Below are 13,879 nucleotides of genomic sequence, written 5' to 3'. Positions count from 1 at the left end.
CTGCACAAACGGTTAGAAACCGACTCCATGAGGATGGTCTGAGTGCTCGACGTCCACAGATGGGGTTGTGCTCACAGCCCAACACTATGCAGGACGCTTGGCATTTGCCACAGAACACCAGGATTGGCAAATTCGCCACTGGCGCCCTGTGCTCTTCACAGATGAGAGCAGGTTCACACTGAGCACGAGAGAGACGTGACAGAGTCTGGAGACTCCATGGAGAGCGATCTGCTGCCTGCAACAACCTTCAGCATGACCGGTTTGGCAGTGGGTCAGTAATGGAATGGGGTGGCATTTCTTTGGAGGGCCGCACATTCCTCCATGTGCTCACCAGAGGTAGCCTGACTGTCATTAGGTACCGATATGAGATCCTCAGACCCCTTGTGAGACCATATGCTGGTGCGGTTGACCCTGGGTTCCTCCTAATGCAGGACAATGACAGACCTCTTGTGGCTGGAGTGTTTCAGCAGTTCCTGCAAGATTAAGGCATTGAAGCTATGGACTGGCCCGCCCGTTCCCCAGACCTGAATCCGATTGAACACATCTGGGACATCATGTCTCGTACCATCCACCAACGTCAGATTGCAACACAGACTGTCCAGGAGTTGGCGGATGCTTTAGTCCGGGTCTGGGAGGAGATCCCTCAGGAGACCATCCTCCGCCTCATCAGGAGCATGCCCAGGCGTTGTAGGGAGGTCATACAGGCAGGTGGAGGCCACACACACTAGTGAGCATCATTTCCTTGTCTTGAGGCATTTCCACTGAAGTTGAGTCAGCCTGAAACTTCATTTTCCACTTTGATTTTGAGCATCATTCCAACTCCAGACCTCCGTGGGATATTAGTTGTGATTTACGTTGATCATTTTTGGGTTTTATTGTTCTCAACACATTCCACTATGTAATGAATAAAGATTTACAACTGGAATATTTCATTCAGTGATATCCCCACAGTCATTTCTACCTCCCACCCACGCTCCATCACAAACTTCCGTAACCTCTCTAACCTTATACCCATTCACCCAGCCTCCGCTTCCCCAGTCCCACTAACAGGAGCTCTGTGGAACGCTCGCTCTGTCTGTAACAAGCTTTCCTACATCCATGATCTTTTTGTTACTACCAAACTTTCCTTCCTCGCCATCACCGAAACCTGGCTCACCCCTTCTGACACAGCCTCTCCCGCTGCACTCTCTTACGGTGGCTTCCACCTTTCTCACACACCCCGCCCCAGCAGCAAGCATGGCGGAGGAGTTGGTTTTCTCCTGTCAGATAACTGCTCCTTCACCCCAATCCCACTGCCACCCTCTGTTACCCTCCCTTCCTTTGAGGTGCACTCTGTGCGCATCTACTCCCCCTCCAACCTCCAACTGGCTGTCATTTACCGCCCCCCAGGGCCAGCCACCATCTTCTTTGACCACTTCACCACCTGGCTACTTCATTTCCTTTCTGCAGACATCCCCACTATTATCATGGGCGATTTCAACATCCCCATTGACACTTCCCTCTCAGCTGCCACTAAACTTCTATCTCTCTCTTCCTCCTTCGGCCTCACTCAATGGTCTTCTGCAGCCACTCACAAAGATGGTCACACACTGGACCTCATCTTCACCCGCCTCTGCTCCCTATCTAACCTCTCTAACTCACCTCTTCCTCTTTCTGACCACAACCTTCTCACATTCTCATCCCTCTCCACTCCATGTCTAGAGTCCCCACCCCACAAACTTTCACACCCTCGCAGAAATCTCAAACATCTTGACCTACATTCATTCTCTGAATCCCTCCTCCCTCTCACGGACATAAGTTCCATACACAATGTGGATGACGCTGCCGCTCTATATAACACCACAATAGCTGTAGCTTTGGAATCTGCGGCCCCACTTACACATACCAAAGCTCGCAAAATCAACAGACAGCCCTGGCACACCAGCCTGACCAAAGAACTGAGGCGAGCTTCCAGGGCTGCTGAGCGCAGATGGAAAAGATCCCACTCCAACGACCACTTAATCGCATTCAAACAGTCCCTCAATACTTTCAAGACCACACTCGCCACAGCTAAACAAACCTACTTCTCATCTCTCATATCCTCCCTGTCTCACAACCCTAAACAGTTATTCAACACCTTCAATTCTCTCCTCCGTCCCCCAGCATCTCCTCCCTCCCCACTTATCTCTGCTGAAGACTTTGCCTCATTCTTCAAGCAGAAGATTGATAACATCAGAGACAGTTTTGGTCAACAAGCCCCAGATCCCTTCCTCCCAACTTCCCTACCCTCCACCTCCAAAACCAACTACTCCACCATTACAGAAGATCAACTCGCCACTCTACTCTCAAGATCGCATCTCACCACCTGTGCACTTGACCCGCTCCCAACCACCTCATCCCAAACCTCACCACAATCTTCATCCCAACCCTAACCCATCTCTTCAACCTATCACTAACAACTGGTGTTTTCCCCTCAAGCTTTAAACATGCCTCCATCACACCTATCCTCAAAAAGCCCTCTCTTGACCCATCCTCTGTATCTAGCTATCGCCCTATATCACTTCTCCCCTATGCCTCAAAACTACTGGAACAACACGTCTACCTTGAACTGTCCTCCCATCTCTCTTCTTGCTCCCTCTTTGACCGCTTACAATCTGGCTTCCGGTCACACCACTCCACTGAAACTGCCCTAACGAAGGTCACCAATGACCTCTTAACCGCCAAGAGCAAGCGACACTACTCTGTTCTCCTCCTCCTCGACCTGTGCGGCTACTTTTGACACAGTGGACCATTCCCTATTATTACAGACCCTCTCATCCCTTGGCATCACAGACTTGGCCCTATCCTGGATCTCATCATACCTAACAGACCGGACATTCAGCGTCTCCCACTCACACACCACCTCCTCACCTCGCCCCCTATCTGTCGGAGTCCCTCAAGGTTCAGTCCTTGGGCCCCTGCTCTTCTCCATTTACACCTTTGGCCTGGGACAGCTCATAGAATCTCATGGCTTTCAGTATCACCTCTATGCTGACGACACACAGATCTACATCTCTGGACCAGATATCACCTCCCTACTAACCAGAATCCCTCAATGTCTGTCCACTATTTCATCCTTCTTCTCCGCTAGATTTCTGAAACTTAACATGGACAAAACAGAATTCATCATCTTTCCCCCATCTCACGTGACCCCCCCAACGAACTTATCCATTACAGTAAATGGCTGCCCACTCTCCCCAGTCCCACAAGCTCGCTGCCTCGGGGTTATCCTTGACGCTGATCTCTCCTTCAAACCACATATCCAAGCCCTTTCCACTTCCTGCCGACTTCAACTCAAAAATATTGCACGAATCCGTTCATTCCTCAACCAAGAATCTGCAAAAACCCTAGTCCATGCCCTCATCATCTCTCGCCTTGACTACTGCAACCTCCTGCTCTGTGGCCTCCCCTCAAACACTCTCGCACCCCTCCAATCTATTCTAAACTCTGCTGCCCGACTAATCCACCTGTCCCCCCGCTATTCTCCGGCCTCTCCCCTCTGTCAATCCCTTCACTGGCTCCCCATTGCCCAGAGACTCCAGTACAAAACCCTAACCATGACGTACAAAGCCATCCACAACCTGTCTCCTCCATACATCTGTGACCTCGTCTCCCGGTACTTACCTACACGCAACCTCCGATCCTCACAAGATCTCCTTCTCTACTCCCCTCTTATCTCCTCTTCCCACAATCGTATACAAGATTTCTCTCGCGTATCACCCCTATTCTGGAACCCTCTACCACAACACATCAGACTCTCGTCTACCATCAGAATCTTCAAAAAGAATCTGAAGACCCACCTCTTCCGACAAGCCTACAACCTGCAGTAACCACCGATCAACCAACCGCTGCACGATCAGCTCTATCCTCACCTACTGTATTCTCACCCATCCCCTGTAGATTGTGAGCCTTCGCGGGCAGGGTCCTCTCTCCTCCTGTACCAGTTATGACTTGTATTGTTTAAGATTATTGTACTTGTTTTTATTATGTATACCCCTCCTCACTTGTAAAGCGCCATGTGTTGTGAAATTGGATTCTGGGCTCCCCCGGTGGCCACTTGTGGAATTGAACTTGTGTGCATCATCCCCTCTGTTCACCTGCTCCTATCAGGATGTGGGAGTCGCTATATAACCTTGCTCCTCTGTCAGTTTCTTGCCGGTCAACAATGTAATCAGAAGCCTTCTGTGCTTGTTCCTGCTACTAGACAACTCCCAGCTAAGTTGGACTTTTGTCCTTGTGTGTTTTTGCATTTTGTTCCTGTTCACAGCTGCTGTTTCGTTACTGTGTCTGGAAAGCTCTTGTGATCGGAAATTGACACTCTGGTGTTATGAGTTAATGCTAGAGTCTTAAAGGAATTTCTGGATGGTGTTTTGATAGGGTTTTCTGCGGACCATGAAAGTGTCCTTTCTGTCTTCCTGCTATCCAGAAAGCGGACCTCGATTTTGCTAAACCTATTTTCATACTACGTTTGTCATTTCATCTAAAATCACCGCCAATATATGTGGGGGCCTCTGTCTGCCTTTTGGGAAAATTTCTCTAGAGGTGAGCCAGGACTGTCTTTTCCTCTGCTAGGATTAGGTAGTTCTCCGGCTGGCGCTGGGCATCTAGGGTTAAAAAACGTAGGCATGCTACCCGGCCACTTCTAGTTGTGCGGCAGGTTTAGTTCATGGTCAGTATAGTTTCCATCTTCCAAGAGCTAGTTCTCATATATGCTGGGCTATGTTCTCTCGCCATTGAGAAACATGACAGTTTGACCGGCCCAAAAAAGGGTTAAATTACTGGCTGAGAAAGGAGAGAAAAAAGAAGTCTGCTACAATTTTTTTTTTTTCCTCTAGTTCTGAGTGTGCTCTTAATTGAATCACTTGCTAGTCTGCCTATACTGCAGCCTTCCTCTCTTTCTCTCCTTCTAATCCTTGAATGGCTCTGTGTTCACCTGTTTCAAATGGATCTTCAGAGTGTAGCTACAGGTTTGAATAATCTCGCCACAAAGGTACAAAATTTGCAAGATTTTGTTGTTCATGCACCTATGTCTGAGCCTAGAATTCCTTTGCCTGAATTCTTCTCGGGGAATAGATCTCACTTTCAAAATTTTAAAAATAATTGCAAATTGTTTTTGTCCCTGAAGTCTCGCTCTGCCGGAGACCCTGCACAGCAGGTCAGGATTGTAATTTCCTTGCTCCGGGGCGACCCTCAAGACTGGGCTTTTGCATTGGCACCAGGGGATCCTGCGTTGCTCAATGTGGATGCGTTTTTTCTGGCCTTGGGGTTGCTTTATGAGGAACCTCATTTAGAGCTTCAGGCGGAAAAGGCCTTGATGTCCTTGTCTCAGGGGCAAGATGAAGCTGAAATATACTGCCAAAAATTCCGCAAATGGTCTGTGCTTACTCAGTGGAATGAGTGCGCCCTGGCGGCGATTTTCAGAGAAGGTCTCTCTGATGCCATTAAGGATGTTATGGTGGGGTTCCCTGTGCCTGCGAGTCTGAATGAGTCCATGACGATGGCTATTCAGATCGATAGGCGTCTGCGGGAGCGCAAACCTGTGCACCATTTGGCGGTGTCTACTGAGAAAACGCCAGAAAATATGCAATGTGATAGAATTCTGTCCAGAAGCGAGCGGCAGAATTTTAGACGAAAAAATGGGTTGTGCTTCTATTGTGGTGATTCAACTCATGTTATATCAGCATGCTTTAAGCGTACTAAGAAGCCTGACAAGTCTGTTTCAATTAGCACTTTACAGTCTAAGTTTATTCTATCTGTGACCCTGATTTGTTCTTTGTCATCTATTACCGCGGACGCCTATGTCGACTCTGGCGCTGCTTTGAGTCTTATGGATTGGTCCTTTGCCAAACGCTGTGGGTATGATTTGGAGCCACTGGAGGCTCCGATACCTCTGAAAGGGATTGACTCCACCCCATTGGCTAGTAATAAACCACAATACTGGACACAAGTGACTATGCGTGTTAATCCGGATCACCAGGAGGTTATTCGCTTTCTGGTGCTGTATAATCTACATGATGTTTTGGTGCTGGGATTGCCATGGCTGCAATCTCATAACCCAGTCCTCGACTGGAGAGCTATGTCTGTGTTAAGCTGGGGATGTAAAGGAACTCATGGGGACGTACCTTTGGTTTCCATTTCATCATCTATTCCCTCTGAGATTCCTGAATTCTTGTCTGACTTTCGTGACGTTTTTGAAGAACCCAAGGTTGGTTCACTACCTCCGCACCGGGAGTGCGATTGTGCCATAGACTTGATTCCGGGTAGTAAATACCCTAAGGGTCGTTTATTTAATCTGTCTGTGCCTGAACACGCTGCTATGCGAGAATATATAAAGGAGTCCTTGGAAAAGGGACATATTCGTCCTTCGTCATCTCCCTTAGGAGCCGTTTTTTTCTTTGTGTCTAAGAAAGACGGCTCTTTGAGGCCGTGTATTGATTATCGACTTTTGAATAAAATCACGGTTAAATATCAATATCCGTTACCACTGCTTACTGATTTGTTTGCTCGTATAAAGGGGGCCAAGTGGTTCTCTAAGATTGATCTCCGTGGGGCGTATAATTTGGTGCGAATCAAGCAGGGGGATGAGTGGAAAACCGCATTTAATACGCCCGAGGGCCATTTTGAGTATTTGGTGATGCCTTTTGGTCTTTCAAATGCCCCTTCAGTCTTCCAGTCCTTTATGCATGACATTTTCCGCGATTATTTGGATAAATTTATGATTGTGTATCTGGATGATATTCTGATTTTTTCGGATGACTGGGACTCTCATGTCCAGCAGGTCAGGAGGGTTTTTCAGGTTTTGCGGTCTAATTCCTTGTGTGTGAAGGGTTCTAAGTGTGTTTTTGGGGTTCAAAAGATTTCTTTCTTGGGATACATTTTTTCCCCCTCTTCCATCGAGATGGATCCTGTCAAGGTTCAGGCTATTGGTGATTGGACGCAACCCTCTTCTCTTAAGAGTCTTCAGAAATTTTTGGGCTTTGCTAACTTTTATCGTCGATTTATTGCTGGTTTTTCTGATGTTGTGAAACCATTGACTGATTTGACTAAGAAGGGTGCTGATGTTGCTGATTGGTCCCCTGATGCTGTGGAGGCCTTTCGGGAGCTCAAGCGCCGCTTTTCTTCCGCCCCAGTGTTGCGTCAGCCTGATGTTGCTCTTCCTTTTCAGGTTGAGGTCGACGCTTCTGAAATCGGAGCTGGGGCGGTGTTGTCGCAGAGAAGTTCCGACTGCTCCGTGATGAGACCTTGTGCTTTTTTTTCCCGTAAATTTTCGCCCGCCGAGCGGAATTATGATATTGGGAATCGGGAGCTTTTGGCCATGAAGTGGGCTTTTGAGGAGTGGCGTCACTGGCTTGAGGGGGCCAGACATCAGGTGGTGGTATTGACTGACCACAAAAATTTAATTTACCTTGAGTCTGCCAGGCGCCTGAATCCTAGACAGGCGCGCTGGTCGTTGTTTTTCTCTCGGTTTAATTTTGTGGTGTCGTACCTACCGGGTTCTAAGAATGTTAAGGCGGATGCCCTTTCTAGGAGTTTTGAGCCTGACTCCCCTGGTAATTCTGAGCCCACAGGTATCCTTAAAGATGGAGTGATATTGTCTGCCGTTTCTCCAGACCTGCGGCGGGCCTTGCAGGAGTTTCAGGCGGATAGACCTGATCGTTGCCCACCTGGTAGATTGTTTGTTCCTGATGATTGGACCAGTAGAGTCATCTCTGAGGTTCATTCTTCTGCGTTGGCAGGTCATCCTGGAATCTTTGGTACCAGGGATTTGGTGGCAAGGTCCTTCTGGTGGCCTTCCCTGTCACGAGATGTGCGAGGCTTTGTGCAGTCTTGTGACGTTTGTGCTCGGGCCAAGCCTTGTTGTTCTCGGGCTAGTGGATTGTTGTTGCCCTTGCCTATCCCGAAGAGGCCTTGGACGCACATCTCGATGGATTTTATTTCGGATCTGCCTGTTTCTCAGAAGATGTCTGTCATCTGGGTGGTGTGTGACCGTTTCTCTAAGATGGTCCATCTGGTTCCCTTGCCTAAGTTGCCTTCTTCTTCCGAGTTGGTTCCTCTGTTTTTTCAAAATGTTGTTCGTTTGCATGGTATTCCTGAGAATATCGTTTCTGACAGAGGGACCCAATTCGTGTCTAGATTTTGGCGGGCATTCTGTGCTAGGATGGGCATAGATTTGTCTTTTTCGTCTGCTTTCCATCCTCAGACTAATGGCCAGACCGAGCGGACTAATCAGACCTTGGAGACATATTTGAGGTGTTTTGTGTCTGCGGATCAGGATGATTGGGTTGCTTTTTTGCCTTTGGCGGAGTTCGCCCTCAATAATCGGGCCAGCTCTGCCACCTTGGTGTCCCCGTTTTTCTGTAATTTGGGGTTTCATCCTCGATTTTCCTCCGGTCAAGTGGAATCTTCGGATTGTCCTGGAGTGGATGCTGTGGTGGAGAGGTTGCATCAGATTTGGGGGCAGGTGGTGGACAATTTGAAGTTGTCCCAGGAGAAGACTCAGCTTTTTGCCAACCGCCGTCGTCGTGTTGGTCCTCGGCTTTGTGTTGGGGACTTGGTGTGGTTGTCTTCTCGTTTTGTCCCTATGAGGGTTTCTTCTCCTAAGTTTAAGCCTCGGTTCATCGGCCCGTACAAGATATTGGAGATTCTTAACCCTGTGTCCTTCCGTTTGGACCTCCCTGCATCCTTTTCGATTCATAATGTTTTTCATCGGTCATTGTTGCGCAGGTATGAGGTACCGGTTGTGCCTTCCGTTGAGCCTCCTGCTCCGGTGTTGGTTGAGGGTGAGTTGGAGTACGTTGTGGAAAAGATCTTAGACTCTCGTGTTTCCAGACGGAGACTCCAGTATCTGGTCAAATGGAAGGGATACGGTCAGGAGGATAATTCTTGGGTCACTGCCTCTGATGTTCATGCCTCCGATCTTGTCCGTGCCTTTCATAGGGCTCATCCTGATCGCCCTGGTGGTTCTGGTGAGGGTTCGGTGCCCCCTCCTTGAGGGGGGGGGGTACTGTTGTGAAATTGGATTCTGGGCTCCCCCGGTGGCCACTTGTGGAATTGAACTTGTGTGCATCATCCCCTCTGTTCACCTGCTCCTATCAGGATGTGGGAGTCGCTATATAACCTTGCTCCTCTGTCAGTTTCTTGCCGGTCAACAATGTAATCAGAAGCCTTCTGTGCTTGTTCCTGCTACTAGACAACTCCCAGCTAAGTTGGACTTTTGTCCTTGTGTGTTTTTGCATTTTGTTCCTGTTCACAGCTGCTGTTTCGTTACTGTGTCTGGAAAGCTCTTGTGATCGGAAATTGCCACTCTGGTGTTATGAGTTAATGCTAGAGTCTTAAAGGAATTTCTGGATGGTGTTTTGATAGGGTTTTCTGCTGACCATGAAAGTGTCCTTTCTGTCTTCCTGCTATCCAGAAAGCGGACCTCGATTTTGCTAAACCTATTTTCATACTACGTTTGTCATTTCATCTAAAATCACCGCCAATATATGTGGGGGCCTCTGTCTGCCTTTTGGGAAAATTTCTCTAGAGGTGAGCCAGGACTGTCTTTTCCTCTGCTAGGATTAGGTAGTTCTCCGGCTGGCGCTGGGCATCTAGGGTTAAAAAACGTAGGCATGCTACCCGGCCACTTCTAGTTGTGCGGCAGGTTTAGTTCATGGTCAGTATAGTTTCCATCTTCCAAGAGCTAGTTCTCATATATGCTGGGCTATGTTCTCTCGCCATTGAGAAACATGACAGCCATGGAATAAATGGCGCTATAACAATAAATAATAATAATAAGAATAATAATCTAGGATGTGGGATTTTAGTGTTCCCTTTATTTTTTTGAGCAGTGTATAAGGTCACTGTAAATCAGGTTTTGAATTAAAGTGACCATCCTGCAGCAGATCGAGTGACAATGCAGCGCGATGCAAGGGCAACTGTGCACATGAACGCTGTTTATAATATGTAAGGATAATTATATAATTTTCATTACAAATTCTTCAGTTTATGCAAATATTTATACCCCCTAAGAATTTAGAAAAATGTATTTAGAAAAATGCATGGTGCCTACAGTGAAACATGGGGGTGGCAGTGTCAGTATGTGGGGCCACATGAGAGCTGCTGGTGTCTGGGAGCTACATTTCATTGATGACATCATGAATTCACAAATGTACTGCTGTATATCCAAACAAGATGCTACCATCAGTCTGTGCTCTTGATGGACATTCACTTTTTCAACATGACAATGATTCAAAATACACATCTGATGAATTTCTGGAAAAGAACAGGGCGAAAGTGATTCAGCAGCCAAGTGTCTTCTGATCTGAGCACCTACAAGGAACTCTGAAGAGACAAGTTGAGCATCACTCTCCATTCAGCATCCAGGCGATAAAGGAGCTTGTTTTTGAAGAATGGGAAAAGATAGATGTTGCAATATGTCGCCTACTTGTTCACTCCAGGCCCAGAAGGCTTGGTGCTGTCCTTAAAAAATGGAGGTCATACAAAATTGTAGATAGTGGGGTGTATTCATTTTTTCATCACCTACTTTGAGTTTAACTGAAGATTTTGTAATGATGATTTTGTATGTCAGTAATCTTATGGGTTAAAACAATCAGACTTAGCTATAAGCCACAGCTCATAATTGGAAACATAGGAGTATTTGAGATGTATTGCATGCAGTGAACCCAGAAGCAGAATATGTATGTACATAGAGATGAAGCGATAAATTGTATATTTCAATGTATTTTATGTTCCCTGTATACTGAGGTGAAGAAAAAGTCAGATTTACTGTAATTTGTTCCTATAAAACTGCTCAAAATATTAAAAACAATTAGAAAACTTTAAATTTTGTTTGTGAGTTGCCCCTGTAATCAAACCCACAACTCTCAACATTACAGGCAGGAGCTGAAGCTACTCAGCCACAGTCTCTGGTGATCTCAATGAGAATAACTGTTTAACTCCATATCAGCATGGGTTTATGAGGAATCGCTCCTGTCAAACCAATCTAATCAGTTTTTATGAAGAGGTAATCTATAGACTGGACCACGGTGAGTCATTGGACGTGGTATATCTTGGTTTTTCCAAAGCATTTGATACCGTGCCATACAAGAGGGTGGTACACAAAATGAGAATGCTTGGTCTGTGGGAAAATGGGTAAGTAACTGGCTTAGTGATAGAAAGCAGAGGGTGGTTATAAATGGTATATTCTCTAACTGGGTCGCTGTGACCAGTGGGGTACCGCAGGGGTCGGTGTTGGGACCTATTCTCTTCAACATATTTATTAATGATCTGGTAGATGGTTTACACAGTAAAATATCGATATTTGCAGATGATACAAAACTATGTAAAGCAGTTAATACAAGAGAAGATAGTATTCTGCTACAGATGGATCTGGATAAGTTGGAAGCGTGGGCCGAATGGTGGCAGATGTGGTTTAACAATGATAAATGTAAGGTTGTACACATGGGAAAAAGGAATCAACATCATCATTACACACTGAATGGGAAACCACTGGGTAAATCTGACATGGAGAAGAACATGGGGATCCTAGTTAATGATAAACTTACCTGGAGCAGCCAGTGCCAAGCAGCGGCTGCCAAGGCAAACCGGATCACGGGGTGCATTAAAAGAGGTCTGGATACACATGATGAGAGCCTTATACTGCCTCTGTACAAATCCCTGGTTAGACCGCACATGGAGTACTGTGTACAGTTTTGGGCACCGATGCTCAGGAAGGAGATAATGGAACTAGAGCGAGTACAAAGGAGGGCAACTGCAATACCCAGAGAGATTAGCAAAATTGGGATTATTTAGTCTAGAAAAAACTGACTGAGGGGCGATCTAATAACCATGTATAAGTATATAAGGGGACAATACAAATATCTCTCCGAGGATCTGTTTATACCAAGGAAGTTGACTGTCACAAGGGGGCATTCTCTGCGTCTGTAGGAGAGAAGGTTTTTCCACCAACATAGAGGAGGATACTTTACTTACTAGGGTAGTGAGAATCTGTAATTCCTTGCCTGAGGAGGTGGCGATGGCGAACTCAGTCGAGGGGTTCAAGAGAGGCCTGGATGTCTTTCTGGAGCGTAACAATATTGTATCTTACAGTTATTAGGTTATTTAGAAGGACATAGATCTGGGGATTTATTCTGATGGAATACAGGCTGAACTGGATGGACAAATGTCTTTTTTCGGCCTTACTAAATATGTTACTATAATGGAGAAAATTTAGTGTACGTATATACTCGAGTAGAAGCCGATGCACCTAATTTTGCCATTGAAAACTGGGTAAGCTTATTGACTCGAGTATAAGCAGAGTATGTATTGTCCCCTCATCCCTAATCCAGTATGCGTGGTTCCCCCCGTCCTATCCTGCTCTGTGTGGCTCCCCCTGTTGTATGCATGGCTCCCCCGTCCCATCCTTGTATGCATGGCTCAGCTCCCCTGGTCCCATCCTTGTATGCTCAGATCCCCTGGTCCCATCCTTGTATGCTCGGCTCCCCCGGTCCCATCTTTGTATGCTCGGCTTACCCTGTCCCATCCTTGTATGCATGGCTCCCCCCGTCCTCCTCACTCCGTCACTGAATGTCCCTGCATCTCCATTGTCTCAGCGCGGCAATTCTTCCTGTGCTGAGCAGTCACGAGGTACGGTCATTAAGGTCATGAATATGCGCTCCACGCCTATGGGAGTGGAGTCGCGTCCATATTCATGACCTTAATGAGCGGTAAAACCTGACCGCTGAGCCCAGGAACATGAAAGAGCTGCCGGCGCCGGGTCAGAGATGCAGGGACGAAGATGCAGCGAAGGAGGGTGAGTATTGAGATCTCCTGGAAGCCGGCGGCTGCAGCTGTCACTGTGCTACAGCCGCCCCCTCCAGCTTTCTGTACCATGACTTGTGTACAAGCCGAGGGGGGCGTTTTCAGCACAAAAAATATGCTGAAAATCTCAGCTTATACACGAGTATATACAGTACTTTCTCAGTATTGCTGGCTCTGACTCCACAGGCAGATTGTACCGTTACAATGTATACATCAGCGTATTTTTATGTCTCTGTATTCTAGAGGGAGAATAAGAGATTTTTTTAATCTTATAAAATTACAAAAAAATAATGAAAAACACTTAAAATATTGTAACTTTTAATGCACGTAATAATAAAAAAATGTATTAATTAATAAAAAATTAATAAAAAATAATAATATCAACAAATAACACATACACATTTATTGTCCCTGTAATCCGCCCATCAGTGATTAAATTATTTATGGAGATTGGTAAATGACATAAAAATAATGGTGTGATTGATTTTTTTTCTACTAAACCCATAAAAAATATAATAACAATGTAATGCTTCCCACTTCATCCCAAACCTCGCCACAGTCTTCATCCCAACTCTAACCCATCTCTTCAACCTATCACTAACAACTGGTGTTTTCCCCTCAAGCTTTAAACATGCCTCAATAAAAAGAAACCCGGCACTCAACTTAGGGTGAATCTCATGGGATTTAATAAAGCAAGAAACGTTTCGGCCTATATGGCCTTCTTCAGTCAACTATATACAAAATTGAGAAAATATAATGAGTTAACATCACTCAAAAAAAGGGGACAAAATAAAGTATATACACAAAGCAAAATATAATGTAACAGTCACATAGAGAAACTCATGATCTAATATAACAAGAGACATCAAATTATTACACAATGAAATGCAATCTCTGGCTTTAGGAAGTACAACTAATAGTCTCAAATTGTGCTGATATGTCAGCTATGATGATAAGACAGTATAATGTGTGCCATAGTGGGCTATGGGACGTACCGTGCTGCCCGTGGAGGCTGTAGAAAATGGGGCAGTATATACTGCCAGTACTGGTAATCTATGTA

This window comes from Ranitomeya variabilis, chromosome 3, assembly GCF_051348905.1.
Source record: "Ranitomeya variabilis isolate aRanVar5 chromosome 3, aRanVar5.hap1, whole genome shotgun sequence".
Lineage (NCBI taxonomy): Eukaryota > Metazoa > Chordata > Amphibia > Anura > Dendrobatidae > Ranitomeya > Ranitomeya variabilis.
The sequence above is the reverse complement of the archived record's forward strand: the minus strand, read 5'-3'. Positions refer to the sequence as shown.